The sequence below is a fragment of the Culex quinquefasciatus genome, chromosome 2 (assembly GCF_015732765.1).
Source record: "Culex quinquefasciatus strain JHB chromosome 2, VPISU_Cqui_1.0_pri_paternal, whole genome shotgun sequence".
Classification (NCBI taxonomy): Eukaryota; Metazoa; Arthropoda; class Insecta; order Diptera; family Culicidae; genus Culex; species Culex quinquefasciatus.
Window position 1 is genome coordinate 48,151,579 of NC_051862.1, and position 18,292 is coordinate 48,169,870.

Sequence of the window (18,292 nt, forward strand, 5' to 3'; positions counted from 1 at the left end):
GATAGATAATTGATCATTTAAAAAGTTTTTTTTATCGAACGCGTGCCAGCCGAGCAGTAGTGCTATGGGCTGGACTTATCAGTATATTTTTACTATTTTCAATTTAGATAACGCGAGCAAATTTCAAAAAAAGTAAATAAATGACGCTTTACTCATCATAAAATCGATCGATGCCAGTTGGAATAAATTTTTACGATCATTTACGATGAAAATTATCGCGAAAAACCAGGACTGCGCGTCCCCAGAAGCACTGCACTTATGATGTCCAATAAGTTATAATAACCACTCACCCAAGCACACAAACAGCGACACAAAAGAAATGAAAATAAGCATGCAAAAACAAGACAGCGCGTCCGCGTGGTCAGTGCACTAATGATACCATTATTTAATTATAATAACCACTCACCCAAGCACACAAACAGCGACACAAAAGAAATGAAAATAAGCATGCAAAAACAAGACAGCGCGTCCGCGTGGTCAGCGCACTAATGATGCCATTATTTAATTATAATAACCACTCACCCAAGCACACAAACAGCGACACAAAAGAAATGAAAATGAGCATGCAAAAACAAGACAGCGCGTCCGCGTGGTCAGTGCACTAATGATACCATTATTTAATTATAATAACCACTCACCCAAGCACACAAACAGCGACACAAAAGAAATGAAAATAAGCATGCAAAAACAAGACAGCGCGTCCGCGTGGTCAGCGCACTAATGATGCCATTATTTAATTATAATAACCACTCACCCAAGCACACAAACAGCCACACAAAAGAAATGAAAATGAGCATGCAAAAACAAGACAGCGCGTCCGCGTGGTCAGCGCACTAATGATGCCATTATTTAATTATAATAACCACTCACCCAAGCACACAAACAGCGACACAAAAGAAATGAAAATGAGCATGCAAAAACAAGACAGCGCGTCCGCGTGGTCAGTGCACTAATGATACCATTATTTAATTATAATAACCACTCACCCAAGCACACAAACAGCAACACAAAAGAAATGAAAATCACAGCGGTTTTAAAAATAAAAATGTTAACAAATAGTTTTTTTTTTTGGATTTTGGAAATTTCTATACGACAGACTTGATTTTTCAGTCTCGAAAATATTTATACTGGAAAGCTCGTCCAATTTTCCAAAAGTTTGCCTTTGACAGCTTTTTAATTTGACTCCTTTTTAATATTTACGTTAAGTTATTTACTATTCAAGTTTCTACCACACTGAAAAAAATATACTATTTTCAGTTATGAGCAATGTGATTAAGCTTATATCTGTAAGCTCATACATCCAATTGAAATGCTGTCAAAGGCAAACTTATGGGAAATTGGACGAGCTTTCAAGTAAAAATATTTTCGATACTGAAAAATCAAGTCTGTCATATAGAAATTTCCAAAATCCACAAAAAAAAACTATTTGTTAACATTTTTATTTTTAAAACCGCTGTATCTTCACAAGGATTGGACATATGACAATGGTCAATATGGAGACTTTTATGTAAAATTGTCTGGGGAATCGATTTACACTATAGGTTTTGAAAATTTTGACATTAAGACCACTTTTTAAAAATTAACAGTTTTAGTATCCGGGAATTGTACAAAGAAAAGATTTTTATCCGGTCGTTTTGAGGTTTCTAGCAAGGATTTTGGGGTTATTTCAAAGAAAGCTAGAAATCGTAGGAGCGGCCGTGGCTTACTGGTCACGGTGTTCGCTTTGTAAGCGAATAGTCCTGGGTTCGATTCCCATCTGCTCCCAACGAGAAAGTATAGGAAATATAAATCTTGAAACTCTGAACATGAACGAAAAATCAAAGTCGCTCGAGTCGGGGCTCGATCCCCCGTCCTTTGGATTGGTAAGCAAAAATGCTAACCACTATGCCTTCGCGACTTCGTGAGCTATGACTGGAATTAGGAATACTGTTACTATCAACTATATACGCGCTGGGTCCTTGTCCATTTGACAAGGGCTCGGAAGTTCTAAATAACGTTTGAATCCGATTGGTCCAAACGTTCTTCAGGGCGGGGCTTGTCGATAAAGCTGAAGTACCTCGCGCTCGGCTAGCCAGCGTAGAAATGGTCCCGTTTGGTTGGTTGCACACACACACACACACACACACACACACACACACACACACACACACATTTCAAAGAAAGCTAGGGTTGGAAACTGTTGATTTGAGGTCAAATTTGTAATTTAGAGTCTCTTGAGGCACATTTATAAGAAATTTGATGGATATGAACATGAACCTATTGATTTCCATCGACTTTTTTGAAGAAAAATCCTATGAAATCGAAAAACAAAAATCTTCAAAAAAAAATAGTTTCTCTAGACCCCCGACGATATATTTCGCGCAAAATATCGGGAAAGAGTCCTTCGCTCATGGTGCCAAATTTCAGACCTGCGGAATTTTTTATTTTAAGTTTGTTCTAGGAAAAACACCGTGTAGTAAATGATTTTTGTTTTTTTAGGAGAGTCATACCATCCTGCATTTTTCGTAAGTCTTAGGCTATTTCCTCAAAAAATTTGAACGAAAAAAATCGAGAAAAAATGACAAACTTTGAAAACTTTTTCGAAAAAATGCCAAACTTTGAAGGTCTGTACCGAGCTCCAGAGTACTCTAAATTTCAATGTTTTGTATACCAAAAGATGCGCATTGGCCTACACGCCAATGATGTTGAAAATAAACGCTTCAGTGGCTAAAATGCATCAAAAAGTGAAATTTTTGAAAACAATCTCTTTTTACGGGTTAAATTCCATTTAAAATTCAAATGCAAAGCGCTAATAGTTATAGCTGTTATAGTAAAAATGCCTATGCCTATGTGGATCAGCCAGACCGCGCACTGGACTCACAATCCAGAGGTCGCCGGTTCGAATTCCGAGGCGACGCAAAAAAATCTAAGTGTAAATATAGATTTTCGGTGCCCTCTCCCCGTGCCATACCTTCATACTTAGGAGACCCGGGAGGTGGAGTCTTGTCGCAAAAAGAACGATACACGCCAAGTTAGCACGACAGCGACCCCGGTATGGGACCCTAAACAGAGTCGAATGTAACCGGTTTGGGTTAAATCGAATTGACATTTAATGATTTTTCAAGAAAATTTTTGATGCTCAATGTATATGAATGTAGAGTGCTGAAATTGTCCGGACACAATAACATGAACTTCAACATTAAATAACGTGTATGAGGCCTAATTTGATTCATGTATGTTTATATTGACGACAAACTATTTTACCAACGGTATGTCCCTAGATATTGTTCTTATCAGTAAACGCAATAAAATCTTTAGAAAAAAAACTACGCGTTTTTGTGTGAGAAGACGATGTACAATTGTTTCGAAGATTTCTAAGTAGATTTCTTTTTCCAATCATTTTGACATCCACGTTTTGTTTCTGTTTCATAAGCAGATTTACGGGGAATAACAAAACACGTAAATAGTTGCCTCACAATAAGACAACAATGAGCGGAAATATATTATGCATCCAAACATCCGCATAATAGGTTGATTCCTTGTTGTACCATTAAATGTACGGCAACCAAATCGGAATGTTGTGGCTTTTGCTGTTGCTCGTCCACGAGCCCATTTTTGTGTCGTTAAGCAACCTCATGGATCAAATGGACGTGGGATGTATTTCCTGCATATTGCTCAGAAAGGAACAGTGCCGCACTGCTTTGGTGGAGTACCCACGCAGCAAAAATGATGACACTTCTAACTGGGATTGCGGTTTTCCCATCAACAAGAAGAACAAGTGGCAAATTTTGGAAATTCAGAGTCAGGTTCGAGTGGAGAACGATCGTGACTGGTTTGATTGGATTGTAGAATACGCCGACAAGCGACATTGTTTGCAGTTTCACGTGGAATACCTAGTTGTGGAGGAAGTCGGACTTACCAAACTAAGGATTGCCGTTTTGTGTGAACTTCAGGCAGTTCATTTGTTACAAATCTATGACGAATTTGAGAGAAATTCAAGCAAAAGTTTTGAGTTCGATGAACACAGCCAGGTTTTGCACGACAATTGTTCCAGCATTTACAATCTCAGGTTTAAGCTTAATGTCAACGAGTATTTGAAAATCACCCGTAGCAACTCGAGCGACCATGTGCTTTTGGGAAAAATTGAAAATCCAGTTTCTCGCAATGAAGAATGCTCGTGTTCGAATTTCGAACGATTTGAAGAAAAGTTAGAGAGGTGCGGAAATCCAACTTATCACAGTAAAATATTTGGGGATCGTACGTACAGAATACTGCTCTTACTGTTTGGTGTTGGATTTACTTTGTCTATCGTCGCTGTCATTTTTAACATTATGATAAATTCGTAATTTAAGCGAAATTTACAAGTTGTTTACAATGCGATCATGCTTAATGTTAAACGTGAAAGCCACACCGAGAGTCGTGTTTGTGGAAGCACCTTAAAGGAAAATGTCGTACCTTACGAAGTTTTGTTTTTTTGCCGACGCTAAATTTATGTCAGTTGAACTGAAGTTGTCATGCTTCCCATTTCACCATAACCAGTTATGTATGTGCTATTTTAGTGACTACACAAAATAAACAACATGTTCAAATGAATTGATAAAAAATCTTTCAAATATAGCATTCAAATAAAACAAATTGATACTTTTGTCTTGTTTAGATTGTCCGAAATCCCCATTCTCTAGACATTATATTATCCGAAAGTTTTATAGAATCTTTCGAAAAAAACTCTTTTTTTATTTTTAGGCCGTTGCAAATATTTTTTGAAGTTTATGTCCCGCGACTCTGACCAAAGTCCAAGGAGGAGGGGAGGGAGGGGGGCCAAAAAGCTAAAAAAAAAAAATAGAAAAATTGAAATTACGAGCCATGGTTTCAACATTTTATTGAAAAAAGAGTTTTAAAATGCATCATATACCTGTCCAGTTGTTTGCCATCATTAGTTTCCAAAATATCTAAGTATTGAGGAAAATTTTATGTTTCGCGAATTTTTTTTTTTGCGTTGCTGTACATTGGAATTGCACAAAAATTCAATTTTTTTTTAAACAAGCCCAAACATGCTAAATATGGTTATCAATGCAGAAAAATGCATTTCAGATTGTTTTCAGTTGATAAGACTTCTATTTGCATGGAAATTTTGAAGTTTTTTTGGTTTTTTTGCCCCCTGATTTTTCAGACCAATTTTGAAGGGGGGGAGGGGGGGGGGTGACATAAACTTTGAAAAATATTTGCAATGGCCTTATTGTTAATTATTCATTTAGCCATGTTATGGGTGATTAAAAAAATTGATACCGGTGTGCAGTCTTGTTCTATCTAGATAGAAATCCCAGCAGAGCAGTTCTCTACGGAATCGGTCTTTTTTCTTTAATTTTAATTTTTGTATTTTTTAATCCGGCTGAAACTTTTTTGGTGCTTTCGGTATGCCCAAAGAAGTCATTTTGCATCAGTAGTTTGTCCATATAATTTTTCATACAAATTTGGCAGCTGTCCATACAAAAATATGTATGAAAATTCAAAAATCTGTATCTTTTGAAGGAATGTTTTGATCGATTTCGTGTCTTTGGCAAAGTTGTAGGTATGGATATGGACTACACTGAAAAAAAATATACACCCAACTTTTCAGAAATTTCCAGAATGGGCAAAAAATCTTTGACCGAGTTATGAATTTTTGAATCAATACCGATTTTTTTTAAAAAAAATCGAAGTATTGGTCGCATTTTTATTTTTATTTTTTTGTAGAAACGAATTTACAATTAAAAGTACTTTAGCGAAAATTTTATAAAGTGCACCGTTTGCAAGTTGTAGCCATTTTAGGTAACCTTGTTTTTCAAAATAGTCACAGTTATTCATTTTTTTAAAATTAGTGCCCATGGTTGCACAATTTGGTTTTTTTTGGAGAGCTGAGAAAATTCTCTATATTTTACATTTTTGAATTTGTTCATACGATCTTTAGTTGCTTAGATATTGCCATGCAAGGGTTTAAAAGCAGGAAAATTGATGTTTTCTAAGTCTCACCCAAACAACCCACCATTTTCTAATGTCGATATCTAGTGGTCCGATTTTCAATGTTAATTCGTGAAATTTCACAATCTTTTAGAAAACAATATTTAAAATTTTTAAAGTCAAGAATATAATTTTAAAAGGGTATAATATTGAATGTTTGGCCCTTTTAAAATGTTAGTTTTGATTTAAAAAATGTTGGTTTTAGAAAAGGCCGGAAAATTTCACGAAGGTTTCATATTTTAACATTGAAAATCGGACGATTAGTTGCTGAGATATCAACATTAGAAAATGGTAGGTTGTGTGGGTGAGACTTAGAAAACATAAATTTTCCTGTTTTTAAACCTTTGCATGGCAATACTTCAGCAACTAAGAGTCGTATCAACAAAATTCAAAACGCAAAATATAGAGAATTTTCTCAGTCTTCAAAAAATATTTTTTTCAAACAAAGGCAAGCATGGGCACTAATTAAAAAAAATGATTAACTGCGACTATTTTCAAAAAACTTACCCAAAAGTGGCTATAACTTGAAAACGGCTCACTTTATCAAAATTTAACTAAAGTACATATTGGTGGCAAATACGATTTTATAAAAATTTAGTTGAAAACATATTTAATTTTTTTTTTGATAAATCAGTATTGATTAAAAAATTCATACCTCAGTCAAAGTATTTTTGCACACTCTTGAAATTTGTGAAAAGTTGGCATTTTATCAAGAAATAAAAAATAAATTAAAAATAGTGTTTTTTTTTTTGCAAATCATGTTTTAGTGACAAAAAGTGAAATTAAAAACCACAATTTTTTTACCGTGTATCATTTTGTTTCAGTGCAGTCCTTATCCATACTTACAACTTTGCCGAATACACTAAAACCCCCGATTACGCTCAGGCGTTACGCTTTGTATTTCGTCGATTTCTCTGAAACAACGCAACATTTTTGCAATCTTTTTAAAGCAATTTATACGTCTTGTGCAGATCTACAAATTGATTTCAAAAGAATGTAGAAACATTACACTGTTTTCGAGAAATCAACCTAACAAAAAGCGTAACGCCTGAGCGTAATCGGGGGTTTTATTGTTCATCAAATCGATCACAGAGCTACAATTTTTTGAATTTTCATAAATCATTTTTGTATGGACAACTGACAAATTTGTATGAAAAATTATATGGAGAAACTAACGGGCAAAAAATAAAATAAAATTGAAATAACAAGCCAAAGTCTTAACACTTGAATGCAAAAAAAATGTTCCATTTAACATTAGTTCAGTTGTATTGCAATCTTTATTTAAAAAAAATGACGAAAACAAACTTTTTTGCTATACAGAACATCGAAAATTTTCAAAAATTCAAAAGATTTTTAAATGAACCCAAACATGGTAAAATCGATTGTAAACGCAGGGGACTTTTGAAAAGTAGTATGAGGTTTAAGTTCGGGAAAAAAAGACTCGAAATTTTTTTCACGAATTTAACGCCAAATTTGCAAAACCGTGCTGCGTCGCGCGTCGTGGCTGTATAAGAAGTGAAAAACATGCGAATTGTATTTTTTGAATAACCAGCTATGTGTTACGGATCTACCGATACATTGTGAACTCACTCTGCAGCATAAACAAAACCATATACAACTACAACAACAACACCTTCAAGCATACCTTCAACCTCAACCAGCCAACCACCCCAAACAACAATTCACGGGAATCGAACACGAGATTCATGCTCACCACACACCATCTTGTCGTATAGAGCTCTCGAAGTCGTGGCGTTGCGCGGCAAGTCCCAGCATCATCCCACCAGCCAGCACCGTCACAAGTCAGTGTTTCGCCGGCAAGGCAAGTGGACGCGCGTCCGTCACGTTGGTGTGTCTGTTCCAAAGTGGTGGTGTGACCTTTCTCCCTGGTCGTCGTCGTCGTCGTCGTCGTCGGTGAAAGCGTTGAATGGTGCGGATTATGCTCGAAGAAGAGCTAGAAGATGAAGCGCTAAGGTGACGTACTTGAGTGTCAAGTAGCTGTTCAAGGGTGGTCGAGAATATCGTGAGGTCGTTACAGCATCCAGTGCGGCGATCGTCAGCTGTCAAGCAACCAACACCGGTGCGCGAAAAGCCAAACAAACAACGTTAAAAGAGGCGAAACGCTGATTATCTAAACGAGTCGAACCGGGCTGTGTGTAGTTGTGACGCAGGTCGTGATCTCGCGAGTTTGTAGTCTCGCGAAAAAAACAAAACAGACTTGTTCTGCAAATGCCAGATGCTGGTGACGATGACGGCGATCGCGACTGTAGAATGAGCAACAGTTGATCATCTGCTTCAGTTCGAGCGGAGCTTCGCCTTCACTTAATTCATTTTAAATTGTGCAACTCAAATTAAAGTGCTTCGTTGTTGGTGAAGGACTTTCCGCGGGGGTATGACTTGAAAGTCTTCGCGTTTGATGCGGTGGAATCTGTGATTAAACCATTCGCCGGCTTCAGCAATATCGTGCACGCAAACAGCACCACTTACTTTTGAATGGATTCCTTCGCGGAAAACCGGCCGAGATACGCAAAGTGGATGTCGCGTGGCATACGCGGCATATCTAGGGATCTGGGCAACGTGCAAAAGTCAAAGTGTCATCACTCGGGGAAAGGAAAGCGGAATTCCGATAGAAGACGCTCGTTTCGCGTCAAGGTCTTTTTTCTGGTTTTCTTATCAAGGAGTGGTTTTGTAATCATACATAAAAGTTTCAAGTTTATGGTGAAACTATTTGATAAGCCGTTGGATTTGAAGATCTGATCAAAAAGTCATGTGCACTTTTACAACTTGTCAATTTTGAGATTATTCCAGAAATTTACATTTTTATTTTCAATCTTAGCTTTGGGGTTCTACGCTTTAATACCTTGACAAAACTGAAGCGTTTACTGACATCATATGATGATAAAACTGAATTGAGTAGATACGTCAATCATTCAATTTAGTTCGTTCCATTATCAATTTTATAGGTTGTTTATCGTTGTTTATCGTTAAACACGTTTATCGTAAAACACGCAAAATCTGTGAAATTTCGTCAATACGCACACAGAAAAAAATGATGGTAATATTCATCAGGAAATGGTGACAGATTTTGTGTAAAAAAATGTGTAATCTCAGATTCATCATCAGAAAATGATGAATTTTGACAAAGAACTTTGTCCTAAGGTTTCTATACGTGGTGTCAATCCAAAATTTTCGCGAAGCGAAAACGTTACGTGACGAATTCCCCTCTCGGCAAATTTCCCCTCTTTTTGGTGCACGCTGGTTGGATGAACGAACGTTTCCCAATCAGTCGATCGAGAGACGTGAGATTGATGTATCTAAAATCTCCCCCACTTCACCTCATAATTTTCGGATCGTCGACGAGCCAACAAAACTCGGCTCGGTCGGTCCCGAAAATTCATTCTATTGCTGGACGTCGACGAGAACACATCAGAAGCAGATGGCCTGGTGGCCCGGTAGCAGACGGCCTGGAGGTCCGGGAGCAGATGGCTTGGAGGCAAGGACCAGCTAAGACATGCCAGTCGCGGGAGTCGATCATTGGAACTGGCCACCACCTGGAGTGGCCGGAGGCCCCGCGGATGTTCCGATGGGGGGACTTTTGCCGAACCATAAGAGTTGGGGCAATATGGGTATCAAACTTTATGGTTTTTGATACTGGGCATGAAATTTTACATTTCGGCAGTAGTGGCCACAATCCGGAGTGGCCGGAGGCCCCGCGGATGTTCCGATGGGGGGACATTTGCCGAACCGTAAGAGTTGGGGCAATAAGGGTATCAAACTTTATGGTTTTTGATACTGGGCATGAAATTTTACATTTCGGCAGTAGTGGTCACAATCCGGAGTGGCCGGAGGCCCCGCGGATGTTCCGATGGGGGGACATTTGCCGAACCGTAAGAGTTGGGGCAATATGGGTATCAAACTTTATGGTTTTTGATATCGGACATGAAATTTGACATTTTGGCAGTAGTGGCCACCACCTGGAGTGTCCGGAGGCCCCGGGGATGTTCCGATGGGGGGACATTTGCCGGACTGTAAGAGTTGGGGCAATATGGGTATCAAACTTTATGGTTTTTGATACCGGACATGAAATTTGACATTTTGGCAGTAGTGGCCCCAATCCGGAGTGGCCGGAGGCCCCGCGGATGTTCCGATGGGGGGACATTTGCCGGACCGTAAGAGTTGGGGCAATATGGGTATCAAACTTTATGGTTTTTGATACTGGGCATGAAATTTGACATTTCGGCAGTAGTGGCCACAATCCGGAGTGGCCGGAGGCCCCGCAGATGTTCCGATGGGGGGACATTTTCTGGACCGTAAGAGTTGGGGCAATATGGGTATCAAACTTTATGGTTTTTGATACCGGACATTAAATTTGACATTTTGGCAGTAGTGGCCACAATCCGGAGTGGCCGGAGGCCCCGCGGATGTTCCGATGGGGGGACATTTGCCGAACCGTAAGAGTTGGGGCAATATGGGTATCAAACTTTATGGTATTTGATACTGAACATGAAATTTGACATTTCGGCAGTAGTATTTGATACTGAACATGAAATTTGACATTTCGGCAGTAGTGGCCACAATCCGGAGTGGCCGGAGGCCCCGCAGATGTTCCGATGGGGGGACATTTTCTGGACCGTAAGAGTTGGGGCAATATGGGTATCAAACTTTATGGTTTTTGATACCGGACATTAAATTTGACATTTTGGCAGTAGTGGCCACAATCCGGAGTGGCCGGAGACCCCGCGGATGTTCCGATGGGGGGACATTTGCCGAACCGTAAGAGGTGGGGGAATATGGGTATCAAACTTTAAGGATTTTGATACTGGACATGAAATTTGACATTTCGGCAGTAGTGGCCACAATCCAGAGTGGCCGGAGGCCCCGCGGATGTTCCGATGGGGGGACATTTGCTGGACCGTAAGAGTTGGGGCAATATGGGTATCAAACCTAATGGTTTTTGATACCGGACATGAAATTTGACATTTTGGCAGTAGTGGCCACAATCCGAAGTAGCCGGAGGCCCCGGGGATGTTCCGATGAGGGGACATTTGCCGGACCGTAAGAGTTGGGGCAATATGGGTATCAAACTAAATGATTTTTGATACTGGACATAAAAAGTTGCATTTGGCCATTATCTGAAATTAAGCAGTTAAAATATGCTAATGCTAAGCAGTTAAAATATATTGCTTATTAGGCAGGAAGTAATAAATAGACTACTGCAATGCACATTTTTTTGTGCCACTGTGAAAATCTGTTTCTGGAAATTTAGAATAACTATCTCGTAATCATTAAAAGCCCTGTAAAGGGTAGTTTTTAATGTGTGCTGTTCAAATTTCCTTTACTGCCGCCGATTGCTTGCAACAGCCTTGCAAAAACATTCCCGCATCTTGGTAACTTTCGAGTGGTGAAGGAAAGTAAATTGATTTCACTTCGATTTCTATTTCAGCTCCACTTGCAATTTCCGTCCCCTTAGTTCGATAGGACGGTTATTATAAGGGGGGAATTTGGACCGGACATTCTAATCGAAAATTTCAACAATCATCTTGCAAAGTTCTTTGTCATACTGGTCATGTGTAACATAACCACCTGCACCTTTTTTGCCTTCCTCACTTTACTGAGGAAAGGCTATAAAATCACTCGAAAAATGAACTTCTCAATTAGACCTCCTAGACCCACCTTCATGTATACCTATCGACTCAGAATCAAATTCTGAGCAAATGTCTGTGTGTGTGGTGGGATGTTGATCAAAAAATTGTCAGTCGATTATCTCGAGACTGGCTGAACCGATTTTGTCCGTTTTGGCCTCATTCGATCCGTCTTAGGGTCCCATAAGTCGCTATTAAAAATTATGCAGTTTAGTTAAGTACTTCAAAAGTTATGCAGGGTGGCCACTCAAGTCGGGAAATCGGGAAAGTCGGGAAAAAGTCGGGAATTCGTCGAAATCCGCCAAAAATCGGGAAAAAGTCGGGAATTTATGATTTTATGCCAAAAAGTCGGGAAAAGTCGGGAATTCTGAGCTTTTTTAACTCTTGAATAAATTTTGTAATATTTTGTACAATTTTCAAATTGAATTCACTCATTTCCGCTTTAGTAACTTACTTTAAATTTAAGGTTATTTTCACTATTTCAATATATTTGAGTATGGAAAAGCTGTTTAAGACCTTTTAAATCTTTATGAATATTGAAGTCTTTGACACAGATTTTCATAATATATTTTTATGAATCAAATGATCGCTCTTAATTTTTGTTCACAAAACAAGAGGTTAAGTTGATGAAAAACTAATATAATTTTTGGGTAAATATTTGTAATTGTTTAACTAAATTCATTAAGTAATTTAAAATGTTTTTTTTTCCAAATGTTGCCCTTGATTTTTTTTGTGAGTATGGGTAAATTACCTACCATAGATAAAGCTTGATTTCCAGTTTGCGGAAAACTTAAATATCGAATAAAATCCAAAATTGAAAAAGATTTTTTCGTTTTGAAAACATAAAGAAAATATTGAAATTGCAAAAAAATAATCCAAGACATTTTGAGTTCTTGCATAATTATTAAAAAATATTGTCTCTTCAAACAGTTACTTTAAATAAGTGGGAAAACATAAAATCATATCAAACAGAATTTTCATTGAAAAAAAAAACAGTTAAATACTGACCACTAGAAAAATTAACATTGATTAAAAAATTCAATATCAAAAATTACATAATTAAAAAGGGAACTTGGCAAAAACATTTTCTTTTATGAATTTCTTGACATTTTTCTAAATCTTTTGAATGAATAATAACAGCAATTATGTTTTAATCATTCTTTGATTTAAAATGATGATGAAGTTAAAAAAATATCAAAAACTATACGTTTGCCAATTTAAAAAATACCATGGAAGTTATAAGTATTGTTGAACCTTCTATTATTTTTCAAAGACTCATTGTTTGTGTTTCTACTCTGAATCATAATAATGAAATTATATTTTTGAATTTTGTTGTTTAGTTTCTGTATTTTCAAAAAATGCCTATATTTGGATTTTTTTTTTAAATTAATTGAGATTTTTTTTTCGGTGGTTAATATTGACTTTTCTTATAGAAAGTTTTTTGTTTGAAATCATTCTTTAGATAAGAAATGCCTATTATTTGAGCATTCTGGAAAAGTCTGGAAAAAAGTCGGGAAAAAGTCGGGAATTTGAAAATGGAATTTGAGTGGTCACCCTGATAAGTTATGCTAAAAAAACGCTTTTAGCAAAAGTCCGGAAGATTGTAAAAAGGGTGGTTTTTGTAAGAAAACCCGTCATGCTATACATTTTCAGAAAGGTTTTTAAAAGACCTTTCCAACGCGTCCAAAACATTGAAGATCTGACAAATCTATCAAAAGTTATAAGCACTTAAGTGTTAGTTATACGCTTTTTGGATGCCGGATCTCAGATATATTGATAAAAACGTTGCCCGGATCTCTCATGCGACCTATCGTTGGATAGGTATTCAAAAGAGCTATCCAATGCGTCCAAAACATTGAAAATCTGACAACCCTATCAAAAGTTATAAGCACTTAAGCGTTATTTACGCACTTTTTCGAGGCCGGATCTCAGATATTTTGCCGATAATGCTGTCCGGATCTCTCATGCGACCTATCGTTGGATAGGTATTCAAAAGAGCTTTCCAATGCGTCCAAAACATTGAAAATCTGACAACCCTATCAAAAGTTATAAGCACTTAAGTGTTATTTACGCACTTCTTGCATTTTGGATAGCAATCTTTAAATGTGAGGAAGGCGCCAACCACCTAAGGGTGGATTAAGTAAGTTTTTTATAAGTTTGTGCTGAATAATCATCAGGTTCACATTTTTACACATTTTTTAGCTAACATTACTTAAAAAAGTGGTAATATTCAACCTACCAAGTTTTCAACAATCCAAAATTCTACTTTTTTTTGCTGTGCAAACCACGAAATTTGTAATTCTCATTATTAAATTTAAGAATGCACATTTTTCAATAATGTATAGTGAATCGCCTCCCAAAAATTCAGATTATAAGCGTATTAAATTAGTTTTTTTGCAATTCCGTCGTGAAACTACTTACTTTTCCTGTCATTCTTGAACGACGAAATAGCCTACTTTTCTGTACCAAAAATAACAGAATCGAATAGCAACACTTTTCAAAATAAATGCTGAAAAGTTCTACTTTTCCGCACTCAAATGTGTGCTGAAAAGTTGAACTTTTCAGCTTTTGTTTTGAAAAGTAACATTCTTCAACATTTTTTTGATTTAAACGATTTATTGACAAAATATATGAAAATTTGACATAAAATTTCAGTCAGTGTGTGTTTTTTGGAATTGCAAAAAAATTGTATGGAACTCGTTGCAAAACTTGATTTTTTCAGCACTCTTCGTATTTATCCAACTCGGTGAACCTCGTTGGATAAATAAACGAATCGTGCTGCAAAAATCCTCTTTTTGCAACTTGTTGCATAAACTACTATTTTTAACTCCTCAAAGTTCATGTTTTTTCTTCCGAAATTTTTATTTTTTTCGTGTTCAGGAGGTCATTTTGAGCAGCTTTTGTTGAACTTTACTTCTCTTATTTTATTTAAAAATCACAGGCAAATGATTCTTCCCGTATCGATATTCATATTTAGCATACTTGGATTTTTTTATATTTCGAATTTTTATGATATTTCAAGAAAAAAAACATCAATACTTGCATATTTTGGAAACCAATTATTGCAAAATATCTGAACAGGTTTATAATGCATTATGAAACACTTTTTTTTTCATTCAAACGCTGAAACAATCGTAATTTAAATTTTTATACTTTTTAATTTTTCAAATTGAGCCGGAAAATTAGAGAGCAAAAAGATATTTTTACAATCCCGTTGTGAAACTGTCAACGGGATCAACGGGAAACTGTCATGTTCTTCTGGAGAAACGAAACGGCCTACTTTTATGTACCAAAAATAGCTGATTTGAAAATCAATACCTTCTAATACCAGTGACGAAAAGTCCAACTTTTCAGCACTGAAATGGGTGCTGAAAAGTTGAATTTTTCAACACTTTTATCGAAAAGTAACATTTTTTATTGTTGTTTTGTTTTTCACGGTGAATTTACTTAACACATGAATGTTTGACATAATTTCCATTTAAAAAGCGTGTTTTTTGGAATTGCAAAAAAAAAATGTAACAACTCGTTGCAAAGCTTGTCCTATTTTTTCAACTCGGTAAACCTCGTTGGATAAATATATGACTCGTGCATAAACCACCATTTAAAAAAAAACTTCAAAACTTCAAATATAACTGTAATAAAATTGTTCTGCTAACAAATAAGATTTCAAAATTCATTCACAGCGGACTCATTGGAAATTCTGGTGATGATAATTTTATTTTGTTTAAAATCACCGTAACTCAGTGAAACAACATACGAAATTGGACGCCCGGTTTTAGGACTTTCTCAAAAATTCGGAACGTAAAAAAGTAAAAAGACACACAAAATCTTTTTTTTTGGAAATAATTTGAAAAAATATCTCTTCTGGTTTATTGCCGATACGAAAACTGCATTACAGGAGGGATATTTTACAAAAACATGGTGCACGAAAAAAAATAAAAAGATACAAAAACAATTCACAATTTTAATTTTTCACTAAAAATTGTGCACCATGTTTTTGTAAAATTTCCCTCCTGTAATGTAGTATCAATAAACCAGAAGAGATTTTTTTTTTCAATTTATTTTCAAAAAAAAAAAAAAAGATTTCGTGTGTTTTTTTACTTTTTAAAAGTTATTTGTAAGAGTGTACCCAAAGCAACCCTTCTAATTATAAATATGAAATTGTGTAAATGTTGTCTCTACAACTTTTTACAATATTGTATCACTCTAAAAAAACAACTCAGCGGAGTTACAAAAAAACATGAAATTAAGACTTCAAGCATTTGTTTTAAATGTAAAACGACTTTTTGGTTTGTTACAGATTCGAAAAAAAACATTGAATTCCCTATCTTGTGAAATGTCTAACTACGTTTCTAGTTAAGTAAAAAAAACAGAAGAGGTTTCAATACTATTTGCGTTTTTTAAATAAATAAAACCCTTTTTTATTTTTTAAAGTACGTTATCAAAAAAAAAAAAAAAAAAAAAAACAACAACTCATTGATATTGGGTGTCTATTTCTATACTACCGTACTACCAAGCAAATTATTGAAAGAAAAAAACTTATTTTACGAATGTTAAAAAATACACGGGGTCGTACCACCCCTCCGTCCCGGAACGTCAAAAAATGGACCTTGGCTTCGTGATTAGATTCGTTAGCATGCAGAAATTTTCAGATGAATCGTTTTCCTATTAGATAATCTTGGTAATTTTTTTAAACATTAAAAACAATTGAAAAAATAAAAATAGAAAAAAATGTCAAAATACTTTTATTTGCTCTATTGTGACAACCCAATAAAAAGTTGTGAGCACACCAACGAAACCAAAAAAATATAAAAAAGCAAGAAATGCTTCATTTACCTCTAGGGAAATTGATAAGTACTTTTTATCATTAAGTACACGCAGTTCGCCAACTTGCTTATCGGCCTGTTGAAGAGTGACATGGTGGACGCCGCCGGCAAAGATGCCCTTTTTTCGGCCTCCTAGATTGGTGGGAGTGGACATGGAGAGTACACAAGAAGTGAGGTGAAGTGGTGTCACTTCTTGTTTGATTAATTAAGTTTAGTGCGTATCCTGGTTATGGGTGCAGTGTTTCAGAGAGAAATGTGCCGTCATCTTGGGCGTGCTCATCATTCGAGTACGTGAACGTGGAACGTGTAATGGGTCAGAAGTGAGCTAAATTGATAATAATTGTGATAGTGCTGCGCACTTTGCCTGTGGGAGACTTGTGAATGACGGTGGTCATTTGGGGTTAGAGTGGGTGAAATGGGATTGTTTTTTTTTTATTTTTTTTAAAGATTGATTATTTTAAATGACAAATATGTGGTTATCGCATCAACCAGGATTGCAAAAAAAAAATGCATTGCTTTAATAATCGCACTTTTCTTACCATAAACGCATCCAATACCCCAAGTCCCTTGGTAAGTTTCTTGCGACTCGATTCAGCGTCTTTTTCCACGGGGAATTTCTCGTGTAGGACTCCAATGTGCAAACTGCTCAACTCACAGATGTTTACATCTGTTGCCGTCGTTGTTGTTGGTGTTTTTGCCTCCGTTCATCGAGTAAACAAACGAACTCTTTTTTTTTTGCTTGTTTGAATTTGCCTTGAGATTTGCCTTTCTACCATTCGAGAACCACCAATGTGAGTTACTTACACAATCTCGCGGCTTTGATTTGTGTGTAGTCAGCTGAAGGTTGTGTGAGTTCGATGGACTATAGGGACGGACCAAAAGCGAGCTTAGTACTTAGAATTAGTCTAATGTTCGGATTGAAGGTGGAAACAGAGCACTGTCTCTTGGTTCGTAGAAAATAACGAGACTGCGTGTGATATTGAGGAATCTGCGAAAGTTTCAACCCAGTGAACAGTTTAATTTGTGCTCGTGACGGTCGCTGGATACGTTTTGAAAGACGTTTTTGCGAAGTTAAACGCTCATTACTCATGAAATAAGTGGAGAATGATACCATCGCGATGGAAAGATCTGCAGTCATGCGGTGAAGATAGCTGTGATTGAACGTGACTTCTTTAAAACAGTTTACATAGAGTAACTTAAATCTCATTTTTAAAAACTTAATTTAAATTTGTTCATTGTATTTAATTTTTTTTTAATTCAAATTTTATATTAAGCTTCAGTAAAAAATAAACCATCTAACAAATTTCAAGCAAGGCCTAAACACTCTGGAACGCTTAACGTATTCTAGTGTGACCCATTTCTACACTCTTATATAATATAATTGCAGCATTGCGTTCCTATGTTTTGTTTTGAATCTGTTGAATGCAATTTTCCCCGATTTCCGGAATCCTGTTTGCTGGAAAATTTTCGAGATAAATTGATTTTTTGAATGTATTGCTCCAGTTCATTTCTGAGTAAATCACTTTTAAAATAACAGTTTTGTTCACAGGGTTGTTATTTCAGAGCAGTTTGTTAAAATGTTTTTATTTATTAAGAATACAGTCATCCCACATATTCGGAACACCCACAAATTCGGAACACTTTTATGATAATTTGTCAGTAGCATGCCAAAAGTAGCTTTTCTGTCGACCTTACTATTTTTAGATCCTTTATTTGGACATTATCTTGCTAATTCACTAGTAAAAGTAGTACTTTTTGAACAAAAACTTCATTTGAAGACTATTTTGTCCAGAGCAGCAAAACACTGCCTCCAAATGGCCTGTTTCATAATTGTGGGATGTTATTGTG

General features: G+C 36.3%; 1 protein-coding gene across 2 annotated transcripts in view; it reads left to right on the forward strand.

The window, feature by feature from the left end:
- The first annotated feature begins 7,792 nt into the window (after positions 1 to 7,792).
- LOC6045111 (venom dipeptidyl peptidase 4) overlaps positions 7,793 to 18,292 on the forward strand; it is a 57,293-nt gene continuing 46,793 nt past the window's right edge. For both annotated transcript variants that reach the window (XM_038252182.1, XM_038252183.1), the window contains exon 1: positions 7,793 to 7,950. The gene's annotated coding sequence lies outside the window, so the exon portion shown is untranslated. The remainder of the gene's footprint in view (positions 7,951 to 18,292) is intronic.